Raw genomic sequence first — 25,027 nt, 5'->3', positions numbered from 1 at the left:
GATTGGATAGCTACTGGGGCAAATCAGCAAATGGGTTTTATTCTGAGAACCTGCTCACCCTTTAATGATGTCTTGCCTCTGATATTAATTTACAAGTCACTTGTGAGAAGTCTCCTAGAATATGCTTCAGAGATATGGAGCCCATATCATGCAGACAGAGTTAGTGTACTGAAGCGATTGCAGAATAAATTTTTGAGATTCATGTTTTACAAGAAATTCAATTACTATTGTCCGTTAGATTTTCCAACTGAGTCACTGAGAAATTTATTTCACATTAAATCTTTAAAAGTAAGGCGTGATGTCAGAGCACTCATTTTCCTCTTTGGTCTCCTGAATAATGAAATAGATGCACCACATTTACTATCTAAGTTGAATATATATGTATCACCTATGGCTCGACGTTCTGATTTTTCATTCATGGTTCACCGCTCCAGAACTCTAAGAAACTATCACTCCCCCCTGAATAGAATGCAGAGAATTTACAATAATTTAACGGGGCAACTAGATGTCTTCTGGTTTTCTCGTGCTAAATTCCGCAAAGTTTTATACGCTAGTATGGTTTAGGTGGATGTCAACAATATCTTTTGGATGCATGGGTGTGGCTGTGCACATGGTTTGGTACGAGAGGTACGGTATTTTGTTATTATTTATATAAAAAGTTCTGATCATATTTTGATTCAATCGTTGTTTTTTCAATTTTGCATTTATCAATTTTTTTTCTCTTTTTCAACTAGATTACAAGTTTTTGTACTCATTGTATTTTTTTGTCATTTTCTTCTTTTTCTTATACATTAATTTTCCTATTAATATTTTTCTTATTATTATCAATAATATCATAACTATTTTTTCCTTTTTTTAATCTCAATATTTTATTGTACAAATATGTAAAGGTGACAGATTTGGGGTGACCCCCGTTGTCTCCATTTATGAATGAATAGATAAATAAATAAATAATTGCGTTACATACAAACATACAAAAGAAAATCCGAGTTGAAACATAGACCTCACTACGTTCGGTCAATAGGGGGTGTACAGGGCTCAATGCCATCTATAAATCAACAGCTTCATCTCAAATCTATAGAAAGCAAAAGTGCATGTTTCATTTCGAAATTGAAACAGTTTCCACTAGCAAAACCATATTATGCAGTAACTCGATAAATTGAAGACCATTTGAGATAGTAAGTTAGGTTCTTGTGCTATGACCCTACTTTACTTATATAGTATTTCCACCCCAGGACACCTTGGATGAAAAAATTAAACCGGGACACACTTGTCATGCAGCTTTCCAATCCTACTCATGTCCGATATTCATGTGTGGTGGAGGGTTGGTAGTAGAACCCAAATGCAGAAATTCTTTACATGTTGTGAATAATATTGTAAACGAATGAAATTTCAAATTAATAATTTGAATTTAGAATAGATAACATGACGGACGTGTGCGGCATGAAACATTCTAGGCCGTTGTCATCCGTTATCGGATCGGAGTGTGATCGGAATGCTGCACATGACAAGTGTTTCCACGGCTTTACTTTGACGATTCTCCAGTCAATCGACTGTGGTGCATCAAAAAACTCAACTTAATTAGCCCAAGTCATAGAATGTTTCCGTTACCAAGACAGTAATGGGGTCTGAAGAATAAGTTGTTATAAATTTTCCAATGAAACATTATAATATCATAATTACAGCTGGAATTACACTCTTCTCTTCAAATGCAATTTGTTAGTGTTATTTTGAGGAGCTCGATTCAATGACAATCATAGCTGGATATAAAACAATTTATCACATCTCTTCCATGATGAATGTTCTTGTGCTCAACAAGTTTTTGAAAACATTAATCATTAATTCCGTATTATCTTATTCAGGGGTGCCCACCCACCCATTCAGGCCCATGTACGCACTCCCCCCCTGAAAAATTGGAGAAGCTTTCAAAGTAGAGGTAGAATGCGTGTCCTGTTTCTTCCTACTCTTTCTCGGTTGTCAAATTAGATGAGATAAGATCTGGGAGATTTTAGTTTGATCTTAAAGTATTCCCTCACATTTTGGATCAGGAATCCAAACTCTGTAGTTTAAGTACAAAGTGTCTCCATTGAGATCTATCTTATTGAAGCTCATGAGAATATTTTGTTAGATTTTTCGAATTCCACCAACCAACACAAAATAATACACAGAGTCAGTTTTGAATGGTCATCAATATTGGTCAGTTGATTTGTGTTGTGTTGAAGAAACAACGAATATTGAAGTGAAAAAAATTTTATTCGGGAACATGAATTATTATAAGCACATAATACAATATGTAATAGAACAGAACAATTTAGGCTGAAGTTAACCATGAACAAGAGAACTAGAGAAGCAGAGCCGAACGAGTCCAGTTCACACTGATTGTAATTAATTTTAGCAATATGAATAGAATTGAAATCAGTGTTTGAATTAATTGTCTTTGTATTTATAAATTGTAAATTATGTAAATAAATGTAATTGTGAATAAATAATGTTAATAATTGTAATAAATCTTCAAGTTCTCTCATTCAGTGTTGCCACTGTGTTGCCAGCTATGGCGGTAAGTTTAAATTTTCCAATGTCACTATCATAACAATTTGTGAAATAGGTACTGTGGAGTAGAAGCGATTACTTTGAGCAGAATCAAAACTCCTGCAGCCAGAAATTTGTCAAACGAGTTACCAGTGATCGGACATAACAAGCATTCTAGTCCAATAATTGGAATTTTTCTACGACTACAGTGCAAACATCTCCATAGATCAGCACTTATGGAATTCTTGACAGTAAGTGTAAGTATCTACAAAATAGACTCTTAGTCTAAAATCGATCTATGATGATAGCCGGGCTTTAAGGTGAGGCTTCAAGAAATAATACTTGATAGAATTGGAAACTTACTAGAACTATTGGTAGAGGGGAGCAATTCTAACATATTTACGGGTAATACTGGATTAGCATTAAACTTAGATGGTACTCAATTCTAGGTTGAGCTAATCGTGGTTTGAACTGCTATTGTCTGCTATTGTCCATACATTACATTTATGATAAACAAATCTTAGCTCTACATCTATATCTATAAAAGGCTAAGCCCCGACAGACTGAAATCACACCACAGCCCAAACTACTGAGCCTAAAAACTTGAAATTTTGCACATTTGTTTATGGTAGCCTCAAAACATCCACTACGGAAGGATTTTCAAAAATTTGCCCCCCTGAGGGAGCTGGGGCCCCCAAAAATTTTGTACCTTTTAACCGCTCATTCCACAGTAAAGTCATGAGGAACTTTTTTGTTCAGCTACGAAAAATAATTAGATCTATGCAGAAAAATTCCGATCAGGAGCACAGGGGGGTTCAGGAGAGGGCTTTTTTTCGAAATTTTTTTTATGTAAAATCACACTACAGCTAAAACTGATTGGCCTACAGACTTAAAACTTTACACAAACATTCTTCAAACATGCTAGACGCGCACTAAGAACGGATTTTGAGATATTTTGCCTCTAAGGATTTCAAAGGATGAAAAAGGATCTTATTAAGTAAGTTTATGAACATGGTAAGGTGAACACCATATGAAACTGAGATCAATGACACATGATATTCTAACATATGTTGTAATAAATTGGAAAGCTTAAAATAATCTTATCAATCAGCTGATCGAATTAATTTTTCGTAAATCGAGAGCGCGAGCTTGCCACGTGTGTGTTTCATTGTTGTATTTTTGGCCAGTTCGGTTTGCGCCTTCTATCAGCTGTATATGGAGTTTCATACATTCCGATTAGAACAGAGCACAGAGATTTTCTTTGGTTAGGAGTTTGTTGATAATTATTTTTTCAAATTCAAATTCTATTTCAATCAAAAATCACATTGAAAACTTTCTTAACCCTTAAGTGGTCGCGCAGCTTTTTGAAACACAAGTGCTCGCATGGGGTGTTCAGAACACCCCAAATGAAAAATTTCATAACTGCTTTCCTTTTTGTTAGTAAGGGAAGAAACTATTTTTAAACAATAAAATGGACTTCCCTGATATCATTGTGCTTACACTCATGTGATTTCAAAATTTAGTTTATAATTATCAGATTTTTAAATAAAAGATTACCAGATTTCGAGTCAAGCTGTATTTGTACAAGTTTTGTAAAAAATATATATATTCAGAATAATGTTTTTCTTGTTTTCAATGTTTTACTGCATTGAATATGAATAATACTAAATTAATCCCATGAATTTCAATCCAATCATGCTTTCCATGACATGGCAGCTCATATCCAAATATGACCAATTCATATATTATGCGAGAAGGTGTAACAGAAATTTTTACTAAATAGGTAACTTTATATTGATCTGAAAATTGACGTAAAATATGAGAAAAAGTAAATTTAGGCCATGTTCAACTTACATTTTATTTGCATCAACATCATTCACCTAGCTTGGGCAATTGTTACATACTGTTTTCATGTGTCAGTAACTTAACAAAAAGTTACTTTAGTAGTCGCGTGGGGTGTTGCCGACACCCCAAAGACAATTGAAGAGATCTTACTCGTACAATTAGTGTCGCAGAACTGTTTTTTCGATTTGGTTCTCCCACTAATGCACTGGTTTGAAGGTACTGTACCGGTCAGCAGGTTAGCCAATCGATCAATCAAGCTAGAGCAAAATTTACCTTACTGGGGTGTTTAAAACACCCCGCGCGACCACTTAAGGGTTAATAGACAACAAGATTACAAAAAAAAAATGTCGAACATATTATTATTATACATACAATTATTTGTTGCACGGCCAGAAAAAGGCAAACCTTAACCGTGAGTTCATTCAATATAAGCTACTGGACTGAAACTAACTTGCAATTTTGCATGTAGATTCTTAATTAACCAAGGATGGTTATAGGCCTATTTTCAATTCTTCAAAATTTCATTACGTCAAGTTTTCAGTTTGTCAAGTTTTAGAATAGATCCTTGTGGAGCACGGGTTTCTACTAGTTATGGTATTATTTATACCAACGTATGAAAAACAAGTTATTTTTCCAGTCAATGAAGAGAAGAAATAACAGGGGTAGCGCAACAAATAAGTGGAAAGATGAATGTTTGCAGGTTGTTGATATACGTAGCAGTCGTACATAGCCTGAACCCGCAGAGCTCCCATCTTTCCACCCGCCCAGGACTCCCCCCCCCCGGAAGTCCGCAATGCAATGGTTTCGTAAAACACGTATATTCAGGAGGGTCATGGGAGTATCCCGAACCCACCTTCGTAAACCACCTTGACTAACCTACCCCACCTAACCACCTAACCACCTAACCACCCTACCTAAACCACCATCATACCTAACCTACCTTACCTAATCTATATGGTTATGTGGCGGTCGAAGCCCGCCACCCAGCTGTAGCGCGAAGCACGGAGGCTGCTACTCACCCCTGTACAGTCGTAAAAGGCGGTTGGGTAGTGCAGAGGGCGAAGCCCCCTACCGACCGCGAAGCGCGAGTTTAATTTTATATGTCTCAGTTAAGATTAATGACTATCTTAGCTGAGAGGTTCAGTCAATTAATTGATGACGTCATTTAAAGTTTAATAATGTGCTAGTGCACTCTGATACAATTTAGGTATTCAGTACATGTGAATGCATAACTATTTGAACATAGTTAGCTTGAATGCATAATAACTTTCCTAGATGCACCTCAAATGCATGGGCTCTATAGTATGTCTCATGTATTATTGTCTTATTGTCTCATTCCTTTGTTCTAAGCTAATTGATGTAAATCCATGAAAATCATTTGTATGCTAAGAATAATCATGTTATCATAATGAGACAAGCCCAGTAACAATCGGAAAAATTATCTTCCCATCTATTCTTCTTATATTCTTCTCATGTATTCTATGTGAATGTTTATGGACTGTACATAATGGAATGTATTCTGACATTGAAATTTAAAAATGAAGAATATGTTACCCACCGGTATCATACACGCTCAAGGAGAACATATGCACTTCATCAGCACAGGAGACACTTCTTTGAAAAACGGCCATCATACATGGGAGCAAAGTTCTTCAACAAGCTGCCGATTGATGTCAGAGAGAAGGAGGGTGCAGACTTCAAGAGAGAACTGAAGAGATATTTAATTTCTATGAGCCTTTACTCAATTCAGGAGTATCTAAATTGAATTGTTGTTAATGTTGAAATTCTTTGACCTCTTTTACTGTGACGTTATTTATATTGTATTGATGCAATGATGAATGTTGTCTGGCCTTTAGGAGTGTGTTTACAAGATGATTATTCTTAAACACCCTCGTAAACTTGAATTAAATGGACTCTCACCCAAGATCCATAGGTATCCAGAGAGAGAATGATTTAAGCTTCATAATAAGGCTCCATTAGCAAATGAAAGATGATATTAATAGCCAATTAGATCATTTTAGACTGAAGTGATGTTAGAATTTGTAGTCTTTTGAGACGGTTGAAAAAATTGAGAGATGCGAGTGATGGCGGAGATTTAAAGGTCACATCTATTTGTAGGGCTTCAGCAATTGTCTCATTTTCTCTTTTGCAGTGTCTTTCAAAGCAGTAATCATTGACAATCTCACATTTGCAGATCAATCACAGATATGTGTCGATTTTTCTTCCACATATCCAATATCCATCAACACGCTCATCATTGACAGGAAAACTATTCATTACTTTCAGATTTGAAAATGCAAATACTACATCCATCCGACTTTCACATTTTTGTCATTCAATAATTACTGATTACATTCTCCGATAGTAAGAATGGTAGTGAATGATAGTGAGAACGATAGTGGCTTAGAAAATCCATTCAAAAAATATTCCCTGGATTATTTCATGAATTGCCTGCATTGCATTCATGATTGAAAAGTGTTAATTTTTGAATTTCATTTCATTTTATCCACTGACCTCCTACAAAAGGGGTATATGGATTTGTCAAATTTATACCACAAGAAAATGTGTACAACCCTCTTAAACCTCCAACTTGAGGCTTGTAATATTCATTGAATTCCTCAACTGAATATGCATTAATTGAAAGCAGTTCCCTCCTCAATAAAATTCTAAATTTCCTCCCTGGTGATATTCTTTCAAGAGAGATGGCAACAGGTTGTACATTCTAATACACCTCGTTCATACATGCTACTCCGGTGCGCATCCTCTCTCAAGTTACTTCTGTGCCTGGTCGAGTATCTATGAAATGCTTTACCTGTGTTAAATTCGTGAATATGTTATAAATGCTAGGAAGTGGAAGAATTTCAAGATCTCTGAAGTAGGGCCGACAACTTGTTCGAATGTTCGTATTGATTTCCCAATCATCACCCTCAAGGCCCACTTCTGTAATCTGAACACCTCCAACACACCACTGGAATCTCCCCAGAAAATAATTCCGTAGGTTGTGAGTGAGTGGAACCTTAGAGAAATAAGCACTTCTGAGAGAAGACGAATCCAGGGTAGATTTTAGTTTTCTCAGAACAAAAATTACAGAGTTAAGTTTATTCTTCAGGCATTCCAGATGAGGTCTCCATGTAAGGCTAGAGTCAATCACCACTCCTAGCACCTAGCATCTCATTTACTGATTCTATATTTTGGTCATTGACTTTCAAGCTACCTGCTTTTGTTGTCCGGAAAGGTATTTCTTTCGTTTTATCTTTATTCAAAAGTAACATGTTAGCAGATTTTTCTAATTTGATAATCGCTGCTTTACTCTCTTCATCTGCATCGGACTGACAGTTGCTTTTCAGTAGGCTTCAAATCCGTAGAGCTGCAGTTTTGATCTTGTTATGTTCTTATAATGATTATAAATAGAATTAATAATGCAAAATGGTTGAAACAGATTCGGGTTCTACTATCTACGATTGTTAAAGATATCTAATGTTATTTCCGAGTTACAGTGATCCAGTTGAGTCCAAATATTCTTTGTAGATAAATATTGTATTGTTACTTCCACAGACAATGTTTTCCTGAGCAGTAGAACACATCATTTCAATTTCCATGAGCAAGAGCCACTGTCTCATGTATTAGTGCAAAAATTCAATTATTTTGAATGGGCCACTCGAAATATTGATACAAAGATTATCACTGCAAAAAACTATTGGTATAATCTATTTTTTTTATTTGAGACGTGACTATTCTCGGACTATTCACGACATTATCAAGTCTCAAAGTATTGTTATCATAATGATGTCTTCGAAAAGAATTGGTAATTTATAATTATGATGAATCCAGTTATTGAATAAAGCTTTACTTGATACTGATGCTCATGAGAGTGATCTGAAATTCACTCTGTTGCAAGTGGCTGCTCGCGTATCAAATCCGCTGAGCTCTCCTGCATGCAATTTTGATGATAGATAAAGAGAACAACCTCACGACCACCTCGCAGTTCGCTCAGTAACCAGGCAGACACGAGGATTTCCACATCAAATCTTCCCTAGCAGCGCACTACCACCATATGCAACTCAGATTTTCCGAGTAATGTAGACAGCACTAGCATTTTTTTCTATTTTCTTTTTATGTGAATGTGCGCTTAACTGTTATTGTAGCTTATTTGTGACTGCTTTCGATGTTTTTTCATGAAATGTTATTCTTTCTTGAACACGTTATCATTGAAAAGCGGTGACGAAGCGATCAATGCTTGAACCAAGGCGCAACAGGTGTCAACAATCACAGAATCTTTCCAGTCATTAGCATTATAAAAAAAATACTAGAATTCATCTAGAATAATACTTCTAGCAATGAAATACCTTTCAAACTTTTTTACAATATATACAACGAATGAATCAACTTGAAACGCGATGCTGAGAAAGAGGCTACATTGAAAATAACGTTTGTGCTCTGAAACCGACATTTCTTATATAATTTTCTATCAGAAAACAACTAGCTCATTTCTTTACATGCCTGGAAACCTAAAATAAGTTTCATTTCAACTCATTATCAAGAAGAGAAACTTAAAGCGGAAGAAAACCGCATGAGCTTTATATTCGATTCACATTAGTTAGCTTAAAAAATGATTTCATACTTTATTATTTATCCTGATTATATTTTATGCAGCGAAACTGTTAATTCCTACATCAAACAGTATGAAAGCGCTGATTTGAGTCTGATAAACGTACTTTAAAACACTTTCCGCGTAGGAGACTTTGACAAATTTGTAGCGCTGATTGACCGGTAGGCGCTTGCTAGTAGAAACATTTACATTCATGAGAAAGCTATTGAAAACCGTTGAAACATGATAGAAGAACAATAAATTAACTAAAAATATTGATATTTGCGGAAATCCAGCATTTTTATCAAATAATGATAATAGAACTATTAGAAACTAACTAATTTTACATTTTTAATCCTAGAAAACAACTAGCTCTTTCTTCACAAGCCTAAAAACCTGAAATGAGATTAATTTCAATTCATTATCAAGAAGAAAAAGTTTGTGCGGAAGAAAACCGCATGTGCTTTATAGTCACTTCTCATTAGTTGGCTTAAAAAATAATTTCATACTTCATTATTTTTCCTGAATTTTTTTTATGTTTTGAAACTGTTATTTAGTTTATGAAACTGTATGAAAGCGCTGATTTGAGTATGATAATCGTACTTTAAGAGCTTGTTAACATGACAGCGATTTACGCTCTCTATCATCATTATTTGATAAAAATGCTGGATTTCCGCAAATTTCAATATTTTTCAGTTAGTTTGTGGTGTTTCTATCATATTTCAACGGTTTTCAATAGCTTTCTCATAAATGTTAATGTTTCTACCAACAAGCGCCTACCGGTCAATCAACTCTACAAAGTTTTCAAAGTTTCCTACGCGGAAAGTGTGTTTAAGTACGTTTATGAAACTCAAATCAGCGCTTTTATACTGTTTGATGAAGGAATTAACAGTTCCGCTATATAAAATATAATCAGGATAAATAATAAAGTATGAAATCATTTTTTAAGCTAACTAATGTGAATCGAATATAAAGCTCATGTGGTTTTCTTCCGGTTAAAGTTTCTCTTCTTGATAATGAGTTGAAATAAAACTTATTTTAGGTTTCCAGGCATGTAAAGAAAGAGCTAGTTATTTCTAGAATTAAAAATGTAATATTAGTTTCTGATAGTTCTATTATCATTATTTGATAAAAATGCTGGATTTCAGCAAATATCAATATTTTTAGTTAATTTATTGTTCTTCTATCATGTTTCAACGGTTTTCAATAGCTTTCTCATGAATGTAAATGTTTCTACTAGCAAGCGCCTACCGGTCAATCAGCGCTACAAATTTGTCAAAGTCTCCTACGCGGAAAGTGTTTTAAAGTACGTTTATCAGACTCGAATCAGCCGACAACCGAGCGACAACCGAGCGGTTGTAGTCTGAGACTCCGGCGATTCGCCGGCGACTACTAAAACCGAACAATGCATGTGTACGGCACCATGTGTTTCCCTATACCTGGCAACCGCTCGGTTTATCAACCGCGCGACAACCGAACGTAAATCGCTGTCATGTGAACAGGCTCTAACTCACTTTCCGCGTAGGAAACGTTGAAAACTTTGTAGCGTTGATTGACCGGCAGGCGCTTGCTAGTAGAAACATTTACATTCATGGGAAAGCCAATGAAAACTATTGAAATATGAGATAGAAACACCACAAACTAACTAAAATATTGAATTCTGCGAAAATCCCGCATTTTTATGAAATAATGATAACACAACTCTTAGAAACTAACTAGTTTTACATTTAATCTTTTACTAGAAAACAACTAGCTCTTTCTTCACATGCCTAAAACCTAATATAAGTTAAATTACAATCCATTATCAAGAAGAGAAACTTTTTGCGGAAGAAAACCGCATGAGCTTTTGAGTCGCATCACATTAGTTAGCTTAAAAAATGATTTCATACTCTATTATTTATTCTAAATTATATTTTATGTTTTGAAACTGTTATTTCCTTCATGAAACAGTATGGAAGCGCTGATTTGAGTGTGATAATCGTACTTTAACTCACTTTTCGCGTAGGAAACTTTGAAAAATTTGTAGCGCCAATTGACCGGTAGGCGCTTGTTGGTAGAAACATTTACATTCATGGGAAAGCTATTGAAATCTATTGAAATATTATAGGAACACCACAAACTAACTAAAAAATATTGAAATCTGCGAAAATCCCGCATTTTTATGAAATAATGATAACACTACTCTTAGAAACTAACTAATTGTACATTTAATCTTTTACTAGAAAACAACTAGCTCTTTCTTCACATGCCTAAAACATAAAAATAACTTCAATTACAACCCATAATCAAGAAAAGAAACTTTATGCGGAAGAAAACCGCATGAGCTTTTGAGTCGCATCACATTAGATTAATAAATGATTTCATACTTTATTATTTATCCTGATTATATTTTATGTAGTGGAACAATCAATTCCTTCATCAAACAATATAAAAGCGCTGATTTGAGTTTCATAAACGTACTTGAACACACTTTCCGCGTAGGAAACTTTGAAAACTTTGTAGAGTTGCTTGACCGGTAGACGCTTGTTGATAGAAACATTTAGATTCATGGGAAAGCCATTGAAAACTATTGAAATATGATAGAAACACCACAAACTAACTAAAAAATATTGAAATTTGCGAAAATCCGGTAATTTTATCAAATAATGATGACAGAACTCTTAGAAACTAACTAATTTTACCTTCAATCTTTTACTACAAAACAACCAGCTCTTTCTCCACATGCCTAAAACCTAATATAAGTTAAATTACATCCCATTGTCAAGAAGAGAAAATTTATGCGTAAGAAAACCGCATGAGCTTTTAAGTCGCATCACATTAGTTAAAAAATGATTTCATACTTTATTATTTATCCTGAATAATATTTTATGTTTTGGAACTGTTATTCCCTTTATTAAACTGTATAAAAGCGCTGATTTGAGTCTGATAATCGTACTTTAACTCACTTTCCACGTATGAAACTTTGAAAACTTTTTAGCGTTCATTGATTGGTAGGCGCTTGCTAGTAGAAACATTTACATTCATGGGAAGGCCATTGAAAACTATTGAAATATGATAGAAACACCAAAAAATAACTGAAAATATTTAAATTTGCAGAAATCCCGCGTTTTTATCAAATAATGATAACAGAACTCTTAGAGAGTAACTAATTTTACATTTAATCTTCTTCTAAAAAACAACTAGCTCTTTCTTCAAATGCCTAAAACATAAAAAAAACTTCAATTACAACCCATAATCAAGAAGAGAAACTTTATGCGGAAGAAAACCACATAAGCTTTTAAGGGACATCACATTAGTTAGATTAAAAGATGATTTCATACTTTATTATCTATCCTGATTATATTTTATGCAGCGAAACTGTTATTTCCTTTATGAAATTGTATGAAAGCGCTGATTTGAGTGAGATAAACGTACTTCAACACACTTTCGCGTAGGAAACTGAAAAATTTGTAGCGCTGCTTGACCATTAGGCGCTTGGTAGTAGAAACATTCACATTCATGGGAAAACCGTTGAAGAATGATAGAAACACTATAAATTAACTGAAAATAATTATTGAAATTCACGAAAACCCCGTATTTTTATCAAATAATGATAAAAGAACTCTTAGAAACTAACTAATTTTACATTCAATCTTTTACTAGAAAACAACTAGCTCTTTCTTCACATGCGTAAAACATAAAAATAACTTCAATTACAACCCATTATCAAGAAGAGAAACTTTATGCGAAAGAAAACCGCATGAGCTTTTGAGTTGCATCACATTAGTTAGCTTGAAAAATGATTTCATACTTTTTAATTTATCCTGAATTATATTTTATGTAGTGGAAATGTTTTTTCCTTTATCAAACTGATTGAAAGCGCTGATTTAAGTCTGATAATCGTACTTTAACTCACTTTCCTCGTATGAAACTTTGAAAACTTTGTAGCGTTTATTGACCGGTAGGCGCTTGCTAGTAGAAACATTTACATTCATCGGAAAACTATTGAAATATGATAGAAAAACCAAAAATCATCTGAAATTATATTGATATTTGCGAAAATCCCGCATTTTCATCAAATAATGATAAACAGAACTCTCAAAAACCAACTAATTTCACATTTTCAATCAGTTCTCTAAAAAAATTAAAAAGAATGAAAAAATTCATGAAATATTGGTGTGAAAATAGGTTGGAAGCATACTTTAAGTTTGTTCATGCATTGTGAGAATATCGAATGTGATACAGTAGAAAATACTAACTAAGATAATGAAAATTGGACTCAACATTAACTAACGATCATAATACATCTGATGCATTCAATTATTAACTTCAAGAAACATTACAATGATATGACTTATTATGAATTCTTTCCTAAGATCAGGGGTGCCCACAAGGGGGGGCATGGCGCAATTTGCTCCATCAACATTTTTGAGGGGGGGCATGATTTTTTTATATTTTATGTCAACATTTTGTATCATGGCTAAAAAATTAAGGTATTAAATAGAGATATCCTAATGTAGTTAATTTTAATACTTTTTCCCACCGTTACAATGTTATATCATTTTGCAAAGTGTAACTCAATAAAAAGCATAAAAAATACAATTGATAATATTTTTTATGCAGGAATTTTAGTAATTTCAAGCCTATGAGTTTGAAGGTAAATCTTTGACAAAAAAAAATTATAACTTCATCATCCAATATTATTCTGATTTCCTTTGCTCAATTTTAACTTTTAATGGTCCTGTGTTTGAGTTTCTTGCTGTTGCAACCTAATTTTCTTGAAAGCACAATGATAAGTTGAATTGTAATGTACATTTTAATCTAATAATTATTTTAATTTTGAAGGCGTTTCATGATGATATTAATGTCTCTGAAATGGGAATGCAATTATAAACAACATCGCAAACTGTAATGAATTTGTCAGAGAAAAAAATTGTGAAAAATATCAAATGAAGCCAATTTCAATCTTTCAAATTTACACCCTATTTACCACACATTAATCAAGTAACTATTGTAATGCTTCATTACTTTTTTTCTGTTTTGTATAATAGGCCAGTCAAATGGTCGTTTTTCAGGAAACAGCCCGAAATAATTTTTCGCGACGGTTCTATATGTATTTTGGGGCGCTGAATTATTCTAATCTGAAATTTGCTGACAAGCCAGAGGGCGGCTTCACCCCCAAAACTCCCAAAAAAATTTCGAACTTTTTTCAAGTTTTCTATTTAATCTTGAGAACCTTTAACTTTTCGAGAAAAAGCATTCCCTAAAAATTAAAGATAATAAAATGTCCAATAAATTGAGTGGTCGCGCGGAACTGTACGATTTTTGATTCTGGAGCTAAGAGTTTTCAAAAAAGGGGTATTTTTAAGGGATTTTCAAAATTACGCAAACCTACCACTTCTACCCTATACAACTAGGATCTTTTTATAGTAATGATAGAAAGCCACACATCACGTGAATTAACGATATTAATAATTCTGAACAGAATTCCTTAGGTACCTTAGGTACCTATTTTTGAATTTAGTAGTGGTGGGAGGGGGATTACACCCAAGAATAGAAAATCATGTCCTACAGCCAAAATTCAAATTTCCATTATAATACCTCTTCATGGCCTTCCTAACAAAAAAGAAACATATCTCGGCTGGAATCACCTTTCGAGGGTTATGTTCCATGATAATCACTCGTTAGATTTCAGTATTTCTTAGTGGGGGACACACATAAGGATACATCCAGGATCAAAGCTTTAAACACTTATAACTTTTGACTGAATGATCACATCTCCTCGTACTGAAGCTTGTTCATACCAGCTCGTCAAGGCAGTTGGTAATCATTTATCATCTCACTAAAATCTGTTAAAAAAATAGGAAATTCCTCCTTCAGTGTATTTTAGCCCATATTTCAATGCATAGAAAAATGACCGATTTCTATATTCAAAACTGTGTGTCTCGGTAACACAAAATGATACTTGGTCTTGATTTGAAGAAAAGAATCTCTTCTTTTATGTGAGGTTAATGATTTTTGTAAAAATAAAATTGTGAAGTAAGATACGTTTGTTTCAAAAAATCAAGAAATTTGCGATATTTTTCTCATTTTCACAGTCTCGACAGTTTTTCGATATGAGCAGTATTGCAAGATCAATTTAAGGCAACTCAGCTTATAGAACATGAAATTTTCTCTCATTTAAGACGCATCGCAAGTTTCTATCGTGTATTGTACTCATTTCAGAGACTCTTTAATAACAGTAAAATCGCAAGAAAAATGAGAAAATAAAAATCATCATTTAATTGGCTGTAACTTTTGAACTGTATTGAAAACAAAAGTATATATTCATGGGAGTGAAAAGAGGAGAAAATTCATCATAACCTCGACTACTTTTTGGATTTTTTATCTGAAGTGTTCCACAAGATACGCAACGTTGCATATGCGAGACTGTGGAAATGAGGGAATCATCAAAAATTTCTCGCACATTTAAAGTTGTGTATCTTGTGGAACACTTCAGATAAAAAATCCTAAAAGTAGTCCTGCGCGACCACTCAATTCATTGGAAATTTTATTATCTTTAATATTATATAGAGAATGCTCTTTCTCCAAAAATTCAAGGTTCTCGAGATAAAATGGAAAACCTAAAAAAAGCCCAAAATTTTGGGGGTGAAGTCGCCCTCTGGCGTGTCAGCAAATTTAATATTAGAATTCAGCGGCACAAGATAGATATAGAACCATCGAGAAAAATTGGAAAACTTTCGAAAAAAAAGCTTTTTTTAAGTAACCTTAACATTTAAAAAGCAAAACCTCCCTTACTCATCTTTTAATATCTTATTAAAATATTTGTCATGTAGTTTTTCCTGATGTAATGTAGTACTTTTTAGTCCTCCTGAACAAGAACGGGTGTACTGCTAGTCTCAAAAATGATATCAAAAAGATACTTTATTTCTATTTTAAAAGAGATAAGAAACGATGGTATATATTTTTACAATATTATGAAAACAGAAAAAATTCCTCACAAGACCAAAGGTAAATAATGTCCTTTGGAAGATTAGAATGTAAGATGTGAATTTTATTGTCATACGTACACTGACTAATGTTAAAAACTAAATGGTAGGGAATTGGGGTACTTTGGGGGGGCATTACACTTGGATTGGGGGGGGCATGCGCCATTGCCCTTGGGGGGGGGCTGGGCACCCCTGTCTAAGATCACAAAGACTCACGTTGAACCAGAGAAAAAAAGAATACAATAATAATTATTGTTCCATTACAGTTCCAAAACACATTAAGTCCAACAAATAAATTTTTTTATCTTAATAACTACTGAAGTATGATTTTACAGGCTATGTTAGAATCATTTCTTATATTGTATTACATATTTGATAATTTTTTTGATCAATTATTACCGCCAGAACATGAGAAGGAAGTTTTTTCTGTTTCATGTAAAATTTGATGTTAAGGACATAACGAGTTTTGGAACTGGACGACTCTTACTACTACTAATACTACTGGACGACTACTAATAATGTAGAATAGCATTATTCCCAATTGTTTTTTAGGTAAATATTATGATACAAATACAAATTGTATTCTATCCTTTCTGATTGAACTTATCATGATATCATAATATTTACCTAAAAAACAATTGGGAAAAATGCTATTCTACATTATTAGAACTATGCTATTCATTAAATTATGATAACAACAAGATACATTACTATACAACTAGTAAGTTTTATTGATGAAACATCCATTAGAATCAATTTGAGGCAAAATGAAGGGATAGAAGAGAAAATTCCAAGAAATATGAGCAAAAATTGTAAGTGAGTCCAATTTTACCAAATGTATCAAAAAGAAAATAATGGTCTTGCAATCAGTAGTTAGAGCAAAAATCTCGAGGCTCATACGTCGATATAGAATAAAAATTTACTGTAGGTCCAGGTTTTTATTTCTAGTTTAGTTTTCTACTTATTTGGAGTCTGTAAGGAAGTGGTCCGGAATAGGGTTTATTATTTCAGTGCTTATATACATCATCTTCTATAGATATAATATTTATAGAAGTTGATCTATATGAGCACTAAAATAATAAAACTTATTCCGGACCACTTCCTCATAAACTCTAGATTAGTAGAAAAACTAGAGATAAAAACTTGGACATATAAAGTAAATTATTATTCTATATCGACGTATGAGGCTCGAGATTTCTGCTCTAACTATTGAAGCCATTTCTTTTTGATACATTTGTTAAAAGTGGACTCGTTTACAATTTTTGCTCATATTTTTTTCTCTCTTTTTACCTACCTTCTTCTCCAATTCTTCCTTCTCCGCTCCTCTTCACACTTCATTCCGTACTTTTATACCCTCTACCTGCCTGTTACATGGGAAACCATAGTTGGCAAGGTTTTTCCTCCATTTTTTCTTTTCAGCCTGGTTTTCGTATTTTATTATTTGATTGTGATGTTTTGTATTTTGATTTCTTTTATGTATATTGTGTTGAATTGAATTTGATTGATTATTGAATCGCGCTATAACACTCATGAAATTACCAAAGTAGCATTCCTTTTCAAGAAAAGCATTAAATATCCATACTAGAAGTTTGTTATCCTAGAATAGAACATTATAAGATTTCTTGAGTGAAAATCTGGATATTGATTTACATAAATAAGAAGAAATACAACATTAGCTTGATGCCATTAGGCCAGATCAAGACTAAACTATTTATTTTATGTAAATCCCATGGTAACCTTCCAATTAACATATAGTAACATATGATTTCTCAATACAACATTAAAAATTTGCACAACATTAATACAGCAATATAATTAACATCAATAATATCTAAAAACAGTGACTATTCTCAAAAAGTCAGTTTAAAAATCCGAGCACAATAACTATATCGAACACCATGAATACGAATACCCAACACAATAAGAAAATCAGTATTGAATTTATCCACATCAATTATTAGTTCCTAGTATATTCATTTGCACTTAGATAATCACATCGTCCCACAGGAGAAATGTTTCCAATACCTGTATTCGAATGTGGTTTTTATTGAGAATAGACGTAGTAGTTTTTACTTGTATGGAAACACTTTTCTAGGTAGAAACCATTATAATAATCATAGGCTAGTAATTGTTGTGGTTGCATGTGTAGCCTAATAATTGTAGTAATAGTGTAATGATTGAATTGTTCAAATTTGTGACGGAAAATTCCAGATCTAGCCAACTACCGCATTATTGAGCCACTCGCCACGAATGGACTCCAACGGACCACAGAATGTTGTCAATGTTCCCCGCAAAATCAATACCATATAGTTCTACCAGAAACTACTTGTATCTATATTATCTATTAGCTAGCAGACTCACTTCGCTCGTCTTAAGCTCCCTAGTATCCCGTGATATACTGGTAATGATAAAGGTAGTCCAGCAGTCTTGATCAGTTTCCTGGTACATTTTATTTGACTTAAGTGAATAGCTCTCCACATAAAAATATGGGGTTTTCAAATATTTTAAGAAAACTTAAATTTTTGGAGAAAATTTTGAGAAATCTTGAAACCTCTCATTACAAGAACTCTAATCGAATCCAATCTAATCACACTCTACTATGTTATCAAGTATTTCTTTCATTTTTCACTCAATCTGCAAAAATCTGATAAATTGTTTAGACCAAACAGTTGTTAAGGAAACTTCGTATTTTGGCGTAACTTCTGAGAAACTGTTATACCTTTTCTATGTTCTCAAAACTCCCTACATTCTTAAGAAAATCTATAGAATCTTGAAATTTGAAAACACAGGGAACCGAATGAAATACATTATATTGACTTTGTAGGGACATTTAAGACCAGCTTGCGTCTAAAGGTTCAAGAAGATAGTATTCTCAATTTATAGTTGAGCATTCCACACTCACCATAATATTATACGAGTCTCTCTTTATAATATGCTTTTTCATATCATATACAGTTCAATAGTTATTTTCTTAGTCTATATTATGTAAATTCATCTATAATTTTGCTGTATTGTAAGCTATTGTATATAAGTGTATAAGCCAGTATATATTGTAATCTACATAAATAAAGTACTCAATCAATCAATCAATCTCTCTCTCTCTCTCTTCTGCCTTCTCAGAATATTTCTTTTTTTATTATACAATCATACTCATAGCAGGGGTGTGAGACTCCTGAACTCCCTATCGCACCAAGAATTCTATCAGTAGTCATTCTGACGTGCTGACCATTTTGGTACACCCCAAAGATTTAATTTTTGATTTTGGGCTCTCTCCACCCATGAATTTCAAGGACACAGTCTGCGTCAAACTTCCCCCCCCCCTCTTATGACCACACCTGCTTATCGTGTTGAACTTCCAGACACACATATGAATGAGGTTTTGGGCTTTTTCCTTGTTCCTGAGAGTCTATCCTCTTACCGAACTTTCGCTTATTCCATTTCCTGTTCCATGCATTCACTTTCCTCATCACGTCTATTCCATCAATCTTTGTCTTCTCCGTTTTTAATAAGTTTATTCTCTCACTGTCTTACACTCCTTTACATTTTTCCACTTCCCACTCTCTTCTTCATGGGTTCCATTAGATTATTTTTGGAATAATACTACTTCATCTTCATCACCATCAACATCATCATCATTATCATCATCATCACCATCTTCTTCTTCTTCTTTTTCTTCTTCTTCTTCCTCTTCTTCTTCTTCATCTTCTAAAAATCATCAGAATTTTGATAATATAGGAAAAAATAACCAATAGCCAGCGAGTTCGAGACTACTCGGAATGTATGGTATGCATCAGAATTTTGTCACTGGTTCGCAGATGGCAACACTTGTTGGATTTGTTTGTTCAACTCCAACCACTCTGTATCCTTATTGGTCAACAGTCAGCATTCAACTCTGGATTCCTCCAATAGGTGGTGTTCTTGCTGGATTACATTGTTGAGTCTGCTTCCTCTCTCCTAATCCTTTTTCCTATCTCTCTTCCTTCTTCAGGGTTGTTTGACAAAGAGGACCTAGAGTCCTTAATAAAGGAAATTATCAATTTCAATTCATTTTTCTTCTTAAGAGGGCTATTCACTATCCGACAGTTTGTTCCAACTACCTTGGCCAACAACTTTGGGTATTTTTCCACTCACGCTCCTGCGGGTTAGTCAAACATCTCCACTTACGTTCCAAATCAAACCTGAATAGGCGGCTGACATTGCGTGGTCGGACAAGACAGTTGAACAGTTCACCAGACTTCCGACAGCATTAGAACCGCCCACAACCCCGTACACGTTCCGACGTCGATTTAAAAATCTCAAGTCGGACAAAATATCGGATAGTTAATGTCCTATTCTCATGTCACACTATTCTCTTGCTCTTTCTCTTCGTATCACTTTTCGTTCCCACTTTTTTATATTATTCTTCCATGACATTTCTCTCGGAATCATCTTCTTAGGCTCTTAGTACTTTGCTCTTCTTCTTTATGTCTTCATTCCTATTTTATCTTCATTTCTTCACATCTCTTCACGTTCCTCTTGAGTCTTCTGCTAACCATTCTTCTTGTGTTTCTCCTCATTTACCATTTCTATTACCGTTCAATATCCATCTTCTCTCTTAAAAAGATAATGTCAATTACTGTTTTCTCCTTTGCTAAAAACAATATTGCATTATGAAGAAACAAAAAAAAAATGTTCTCATCTGTTCTTGGTCCGAAGGCAAAATGTTTTTAAAAGAGTTTCCTCATCTGGGTAAAACTAGGCGATCGTGGTTTGAACCTGTACAAAGCTGGGCAGCATGGGTTTGGTCCGCTTCTGCGCAGCATACATAATTATGTTGTCGAGTAGCTGAGTGACTTCTTCATTTTCATGCCGTTGGATCCTGTCTGCATGCTTGCGTGCGAAGCGCCCAATCTCTGATGAGACCAACTTCACCTCCAGATAGATCTCTGTGGATCTTTGCGTTATGGATAGAATCTTGGAGCATCAAAGATTTTCCCTAAAACTTTGTTCTGGAACCGTTGAATCACATTCACATTGCTCTTGCTGGCACAGCCCCAGAGCTGTATTCCATACATCCATAAGGGTTTTAGGATCTGCTTATAGATGAAAATCTTGTTGTAGATAAAAGCTGCCTATAATAATTGTATGTTGGAAGGGCTGGATTGTTTATTTATGACCTTCCAGGTGAAAACCCGATCAGAGTTGGTCGAGAATGTCCACCTTTCTTTAGATTGATGGCATATTTTCTTCATCTTTTTAGTTATATTTCTTCTTCTTCCTCATCTTCTTCTTCTTTTTCTTCTTCTTCTTCTTCATCTTCGTCCTCTTCTTCTTCTTCTTCTTCTTCTTCATCTTCGTCCTCTTCTTCTTCTTCTTCTTCTTCATCTTCGTCCTCTTCTTCTTCTTCTTCTTCTTCTTCTTCTTCTTCTTCTTCTTCTTCTTCTCTTCTTCTTCTTCTTTTCTTCTTCTTCTTCTTCTTCTTCTTCTTCTTCTTCTTCTTCTTCTTCTTCTTCTTCTTCTTCTTCTTCTTCTTCTTCTTCTTCTTCTTCTTCTTCTTCTTCTTCTTCTCTTCTTCTTCTTCTTCTTCTTCTTCTTCTTTTCTTCTTCTTCTCTTCTTCTTCTCTTCTCTTCTTCTTCTTCTTCTTCTTCTTCTTCTTCTCTTCTTCTTCTTCTTCTTCTTCTTCTTCTTCTTCTTCTTCTTCTTCTTCTTCTTCTCCGCGAGGTGGTCGCAGAGTTACTCTGATCAATTCACTGAACTTATTGTCAATTTTACATTTCTTCAACCATTTGTTTCCAAAATTTTGATACTTTCACGAAATTGATGACATCAATGGCAGATTACGAGAAAAGTAAGGACAAATCAGAGTTTCATCCAAGAAGAATAATCACTTCTTGTTTGTTTCAGCTTCTAGAATAATGTAATTGTGTTGGATCACTTTTTTTGAACATGATGTACGAAGTACGATTCTTATGGAGTTCGGTTGACATAACGATTCAAGCTTGCCTCAAACGTCGATGAAAGTTTTAGATTTATTCATCCGAAAAACAGGACGTCATTTCCTTGATTAACTGATTCCGTCTCTCTAAACGATAAGAAAATTCCACTTTGATCAGTTCCGTCAATTTGCGAAGAAATCCAAACTAATTAAGAATCGACAGTTGTTTTTTCGATTAAACTTTCAGCTTTATTAAAATGCTTAATTATCTGACTTGTTGCAGAGCTCGGTCTCTGGTTGATCGCTGTTTCCTAAATCCACGCGAACAATTTTTTTTGCTATTGGTGCAATACGGTTCATCAGGAGTTGAATAGGAAGATTTCTCTATAGCTCTCACACTGAAGCTTATTCCCTTTTCATGAAGTCTGCAGCACACAATATAGGAAAGGGATTACTAGCCAATGATTCTTTTCAAGAAGAGCCTTTTCCTCTTGCCATATATTTCCAATTTATTTCCACTTTTCCTCCATATTCCCTCACTCTCACAAAGACAGATCTTTTCCCAATTTTTAAGCAGTTATTCTGAGATTTGATATGCCGCATGTACTTTATTGTTACCGTAGGTTGTGATTACACACACGTCTTTTCCTGCAATACAGGCTCTAGTACTTCTCCATTTCAATGGATAAATATATCCTGCAATTCGCAATCGCAAATCACACTACACCATTTCATCATAATACTCTTCGATTGCCTCGTTCGTACTGAATCTTTAAAGTGAATAGCTCATCTCTTCAAAGTATCCTCCCCACTTTTCCAAAGATCTTATTATTAAAAAGTTCTTCACGTTGGACCGGAATCCTTCCGTTTGGAGTGCTTGATCTCTCCTATTCTTCCTCTTCTTTCCTTATTTTTCTCTTTTATTCACTATTGAACCATGCACTCTTCATCTATATTCATTCTCTCCCTCTGTGATAACTGAATCCTTTCTCGAAGTTATTCTTTCTATGTCTCATCATTAAATCACGACCATCAAATCTCTCTTTATACGAAACCGTATTTTCCTTGGGGGAAAATAAAACAGATGATATGACCTCTCAGATCAGGAAATTATTATGAAGGCTACAGCAGTTTCCAACAGCTGATGAAAAATTAAGACCATTGTCTGAACAGAATCATCTAATGGTCAAAAGGGGTTTGTTGAAGTTATAAGAACGAATGATGTCATAAAATCAACATAAGTGATATTTTACTGATTCGAATTTATTTCCCACAAAGAAATTAATAAAAGATAAATATGCAATGCGAATACAACTTTTCCAAAACCTACACAAAGTGAATGAAAAATTTATTGTTTGAACACGATACTTTATACAATTATAGATAATGAAAAAACTACTGGCAAGACTAGGTACTTGACCGCCAATATTCTCCATGCTAGTCATTATCCTTCTGAAGCTGGTGATTATAAAATTCCAGAATAATATCTATAGAGTTTCCAGTATATTATTTATTAGCGATACAGTTCAATAAAGAATTTCTATCAATGTTGAACACTGCAAATACATTTGTCAAACCTTTCTCAAGATATTTACATAGAACCCAACCATAAAAGTGGTGCGTAGTTTTCTGGCTAGATGGCTTAAGCAAATGAAGTGAGCCTGCAGGTTGATTTGTGATAAAAAACGAATAATTTAACACCTCAAGAAGGATTTAAAGCAAATGCGCCTATAAGTTTATTTGTTAGCTTCGAACTGAATTATTGAGTTACAATCATATTGCTATGGATGAGGTCTTTAGAGGGATGACAGAGGCGAGTGGTTTCCGGAGTCTTCTGGTAATCGCCACGTATGAGGCAGGGGGCTTCAAGATCATTCTAGTGTGTTTCGGTTTTGGTGCAGGGAACCATCGACCAACGGCAAGCGCGTTCTTGAATATTCTGGGGATTTCCATGCACTGCGATTGGAAGGACGTTTCACGACACCTCCAGACCCTTCTAGAGAGTTCTGCTGTGATAGGCCGGATGAATCCCCCACCTTCCTAGATTGCTCTGCTGACCCTATATAAATGGCGCATGTTGCAGTCGGAGTGAAGTTGAAATACTACAGTCGTATTGTTCGCTGCTTCCAATCGTGACAGACTAGTGATAAAGTGATAATAGACTTTTGCTTTTGTAGTTGTTTATACAGTTATTCTTATACAGCTATTTATACTAGTTAATGTACGCTTGTGATAATTCTGTGTATTTTATTAGGTAGTTATCAGTTTATAGTTGTTTCTAGTTCACCTCCATGTGTTATAAGTAAGTATAAATCTCCTCAAGTATTTTGTTAGTGTAGAAACCCATAACATTTGTGTCAGAAGTGAGATAAATTATTGTTTGAGGAGATCTTATAGACTGTTATCTTTGTGAGTGAACTTTTATCTCCAAGTATTATAATATCTGAGTGTGAACTTCATTTTTGAGTGAGTGTGAACTTTTATCTCCGATTGATTGATCCTTTATCTCAGTGTGAACTTCCATCTTCAAGTAAGAGAACTTCTATCTCAGTGTTATTGAAATCACTATTGATCTGTGAATATCTGTAAACCTTACAATATTTGTTTGAAGCTTAATCTAAAATGGTTGGGAAAGGTGTGACACAAGTTTGAAAGTGAGACAATTAGAAGCCAAACACGAAGAGCATGATTTGGATACAAATGGCTCAAAATCTGTTCTACAAAATCGTCTTCACGAAGCATTACTGACTCAGGGTGAAGACTCAGAAACCTTATTATTCGAAAAAGATTTTGGAAACCCCTCGCCACTACCATCCTTCTAAAGGCCTCATCCATAACACTGCCCCCTCCTTAAAACTGTTCTGTCCCAGAACGGTCAAGAACCATCCAGAAGGTGTGGCATGCAGAAGCTGGTTTCGATGGATCCGCTGGGGTGGCTGCCCATGGATTGTAAACACAACAGGTGATGCTGATTCCAGTGTCCTTGAGGATTTTTCCAATCATTGGTCTCAAAATCTTCCAGTCCAATCCATCATAGCCACAGCTGAGTCTGGGGATCTCAAGTTGCTCCACTCCCAGGAGCTTGAGATGGGTCCACAGGTGAATTAGACTCTGCCACACAGCCTGATATGTGGATTCTTACTGGAGTTGGTCCTTTGTCACCAAATAGAACAGATGTTGGT

At 34.5% G+C, this 25,027-nt stretch overlaps 1 protein-coding gene across 1 annotated transcript in view; it reads left to right on the top strand.

Annotated features, from left to right (window-relative positions):
• The first annotated feature begins 8,367 nt into the window (after positions 1–8,367).
• LOC111045153 (transcription initiation factor TFIID subunit 1) overlaps positions 8,368–25,027 on the top strand; it is a 182,180-nt gene continuing 165,520 nt past the window's right edge. The window contains exon 1 of the mRNA XM_022330471.2: positions 8,368–8,448. The gene's annotated coding sequence lies outside the window, so the exon portion shown is untranslated. The remainder of the gene's footprint in view (positions 8,449–25,027) is intronic.

This window comes from Nilaparvata lugens, chromosome X, assembly GCF_014356525.2.
Source record: "Nilaparvata lugens isolate BPH chromosome X, ASM1435652v1, whole genome shotgun sequence".
NCBI lineage: Eukaryota > Metazoa > Arthropoda > Insecta > Hemiptera > Delphacidae > Nilaparvata > Nilaparvata lugens.
The sequence above is the reverse complement of the archived record's forward strand: the minus strand, read 5'-3'. Positions and strand labels throughout refer to the sequence as shown.